Raw genomic sequence first — 4,491 nt, 5'->3', positions numbered from 1 at the left:
TTTTTTTTTTTTTTTTTATGATTGAAAATTTACTGGTGGCCCGAAGGCCTTTCCAGTTTCACCAGGACAGGTGGGCGAGCAAAGGCTCAGCCAAGAGGGGCGGGATTTGCTAACAACCGCCCGAGCGCCTCCGAAGGAGACCTAACAACTCAAGAGCAATTGTTTCGCGAATGAATCTACTACCGGATCGGAATCGCGACCCGCTGAGAAGATCCGGCGAGAAACTCAGCGGGCTGATGCATGGGTTAGGTTGCACGTCGACCTCTTTGTCGAGTTCGACGAGTACGGTTACCGGGGTCCCTAAGCCTGCCCCTAGTATTAGAGCTGAAGGCATCTAATGCAACGGTTATTGGATCTGATGGATCCGTAAGGACGTGTCTAGGGCGTCGACGGTGACTGGCTCCTGCATGATCAGGATTCGGGGAGTAGTCAGCGGCGGCAACGATAAGGCGATTATCATGACGCATAGCCTTATCGAAGTATCGTTCCGACGCTGACTTCATGTATTTCCGAATTGATTCGAGGCCCAGGTCGTCGTGTAGGTCAACGTTCCTCACGAACCACGGAGCCCCGACAGCTAACCTACAAAAGCGGGATTGTAGGGATTGAAGGGTGTCTATGTGTGTGCGGGCCGCGTGAGCGAACACCACACTCGCGTAAGTCATGACGGGCCTTATGCAAGTTTTGTAAAGTGTCACCTTGTTCCGAAGGGACATTTTACTCCGCTTACAGATCATGGGGTAGAGTCTACCGAGAATAAACGCGGCACGGTCACGGACTGATTTTATATGCGGGCGGAATGTCATCGATGCATCCAGGGTAACGCCCAGGTACTTGACCTTCCTAGCCCAGGGTATGGGTTGTCTAAAGAGAGTAATCGGGGGTGTGAGATTCCTCCTCCTAATCCGGGAGGAAATCCGTGTGGAGCTTCCCCTCTGAAATAGCACCGCAGTACTTTTCGATGGGTTGATGTCTATGCGCCATTTTCGGAACCACTGTCCTAGGGCTAGGGCTGCGCTCTGAAGCTTCTTCGCGATTAGGGACTTATTTCTACTAGAATAGTAAACAGTCGTGTCGTCGGCGAATAAAGCTAAATGGGTCGGCGGCGACCGGGGAATATCGTTGACGAATAAGCTAAATAGGAGGGGTGAGAGGACAGAGCCTTGCGGGACTCCAGCTGTGAGAGGTCGTGGGGAGGAGCGGGTTCCCTCGACTCGATATCGAAAAGAGCGGTTCGACAAGAAGTCCCGTATGATGAGCACGAGACTATCCGGCACGCCCATGTTGAATAGTTTGAAAATCAAACCATTGTGCCAGACTTTGTCGAACGCTTTTGCGACGTCGAAGAAGAGAGCTCCCGTGTATAACGGTTTTGGTCGATTAAGCCCCACAAGAATGTGCTCCGTGAGGCGGTGCACCTGTTGAACGCATGAGTGATTTGTACGGAATCCGAATTGTTCATCGATGAGAATGCCCTTGGATGAGACGAAGTCTCTGAGGCGTTTGTAGAGCAGACGCTCATACAGTTTGCCTAGAGACATGAGGAGGCTAATCGGGCGGTAGCTCGTCGGATGATTTTTCGGTTTACCGGGTTTATGTATGCCGATAACGTCCGCTTCTTTCCACACCGCGGGAAAGATACAGTTCGCCATAGCGGCATTGAAAATAGATGCCAACATCACGATGAGTTGGACGGGTAGAAGTTTAATAACGCGGTTAGATATACCGTCGGAACCGGGAGCCTTGCGAGGACGTAGGTATTTGATCAAGTCTTTAACTTCCATCGGGGTGACGGGTGGTAACGCATCCGAGGGTGGCAAGGAGGCTCTGCGTTCTACCTCACTGTCTACTAATTCTACATGAACAGGGTCCATGGATTGAGTGCTGGGCGTGCACTGGGTTTGCAGTGTATCGGCCAGCAGCTCTGCTTTTTCATCATCATCGAACGCCGCGAGTTGGCCTGAGGGGCCTACGAGGGGGGGCATAGTTACTACCGTATCCGATTTGAGAGTACGAGCTAAGCGGTAGTAAGACCTTTGGGAGGGCGCGAGTCTTTCTAAGAAATCAGACCATCTGGCATCTCGGACTTCGGCGATGCGAGACTTTACGTCGCGTTGTAGGGCACGCATTCGAGTACGATTATCCACGGTAGGATACCTATCGTAGGCGCGGATCGAGGCGTTCTTAGCTCTAAGGAGTTCCCTAATATCGTCCGGCAATTTGAAGCGGTGAAGGAAGTCCTCCGCTACAACTTGCTTCGATGACCTATTTAATGTCGAGGTGATGTGTGACGTTAAGATGTCTATGGCTTCAGCGGTATCCTGAGGAGACGGGGTAGAGTCCGGGCTAAACGGGAGCGATGGTGGATCAGATTCAGCCAGGCTGATGCCCAGCGTGTGCCAATCCACCACAGTCCTCGTGACGGGAACGGAATCGGGAGCGCGACCGAGCTTCATAACGACGGGACGATGGTCTGAATCTAACTCTGAAACTACTTCGATCGAGTGTAAGCGCAGAGTTACGTTTTTTAATAACGCTATGTCGAGTATATCCGGGCGATGCGCGATATTTAGCGGGTAGTGAGTCGGGGTTAGCGGAGCGACGATATCGAAGGCGAGATCATCGACTAACGCGTCAAGCCGCCTGCCATTCGGGGTTGTGGTGTGCGAGTTCCACCTGACGTGTTTACAATTAAGGTCGCCCGCCAGAATGACAGAGCTTCCCATGCCGAGCAGCGCCTCGATATCGCTGCTTAGAACGATCTTATCCGGTGGAAGATAAACGGACGCGATAACGATCGGCGCGTGTCCAGTCAGTGAGATTCGGCATACTGATGCTTCGATGTTAGAAAGCGCGGGGGGGTCGAGTGGGACGCAGTGCAGGGCTCGTCTATAGTAAATGACGGTACCACCACCACGAGCAGTGAGCCTGTCGTTCCTAACCATGTTATAGTTCGCGATTTTAGGGTCGCGGCGCGCGGGCTTAAGCAGGGTCTCCTGCACCAAAAAGATGTCAATTTGATGGTCACGCAAAAAATCACAAACCTGATCACGTTGATTTGCGAGACCGTAAGCGTTAAAAAATCCTATCGTTACGGATAGGGGCTTTATTCTACTTATGTACGCCATTGATTACCGGCGGAGCGAGGGGAGGACGTACGTATTTAACGACGCGTATACGTCAGCGTATTCTTGCACAACGGCGATGAAGTGTTGTGCAGTGGAGGCAGCGCGAATGGCGTCACCTAAAGCGTTAACGCGCTCAAAGTTAATCGATTGAAAGAAGTCGATCGCTAGAGCAAGATTGTCGGACGCTGTCGGAGGGAAATTCGCGGGGGAGGGGCGTATCGCGGGGGTGGGACGAGTCGCGGGGGCGGGACGAATCGCGGAGGAGGGAGTTGTAGCCGTGTTCGTGTACGGCAGCGGTCTCGCCCAGGCCGAGCCACTGGGCACCGGCGCCGGAACGAACGCTGGCTTAGCCTGCGACACAGAGGGTGCCGAGGCTTTGATGTCTGGATGGGAAGCTCGGAGGCGGTTTTGGCGGGCGACGCGGCGATTTATTTTCGGGGCTCGGGGGCATCCGCGGTAATTTGCGGGGTGACCCTGTGTTCGACACAGGACGCAGCTAGGCGGTTCCGTCGCGGTTTTTTGATCGCGAGTGCATAGGGCCGTAGCGTGATCGCCTAAACACTTGACGCATCGGGGGCGCGCGTGACAGTTACGGGAAGAATGCCCGTACAGTTGACAGTTATGGCACTGGCTAGGAGTGCCTTTTTTATGGGGGGCTTCGACGGCGATACCGGAGAGCCTACAGACGGTCCGTATGTTAAAAATTTGCTTACCCTCGGGGGTAGGCTGGAGGGCGACTAGAACCATATTATATGGTTCCCTACCGCGGCCGGTGTGCATGCGGTGCACTGAATTTACTGGTAGGCCTTGTTCCAGAAGGTCGGCCTTGACGAGTTCGGCATCCAACTCTTTAGGGATGCCACGTATGACGGCACGGAGTTCGCGTTCCTCCTGGAGCGTATACGTATGGAAACTTATACGCTCCTTACGGAGGTAAGAAGAGAGGGCCCTATGGTCGTCGGGTGTTTGAACTTTAATTTGAATGCCGTTCGCGAGGTTACGGGCATTCGTGAAATTTATATTTTTGGCCTTAAGGGCCAGGCAAACTCGATCCCAAGCTGCCTTCTCCTGAAGGATAACCGGGGGAGGGGTCTGGGTTTTATTTTGAGCCACCGGACGCGGCGACGGAGTGGCACGGGCTGGGGGCGCAACGGGAGTCTGAGGGCGGGGGCGCGACGCGTTCACGGCTTTGCTAATTTTAGCGGCCGCGGGAGCTCGAGACTCCGCGGCACGCTTCTTACCCTTCTGTACCAGGGTGAATCCATCCGTCGATGAGGCGGGGGCGAGGTCGACCTCCATGTCCGAGTCAGAGTCGGAGCACGAGGAGGCGGGTGCAGGCGACCTACGAGCAAGTGTAGGTGCT

This window comes from Bombyx mandarina, chromosome 21 (genome assembly GCF_030267445.1).
Source record: "Bombyx mandarina strain Sakado chromosome 21, ASM3026744v2".
NCBI lineage: Eukaryota > Metazoa > Arthropoda > Insecta > Lepidoptera > Bombycidae > Bombyx > Bombyx mandarina.
The sequence above is the reverse complement of the archived record's forward strand: the minus strand, read 5'-3'. Positions refer to the sequence as shown.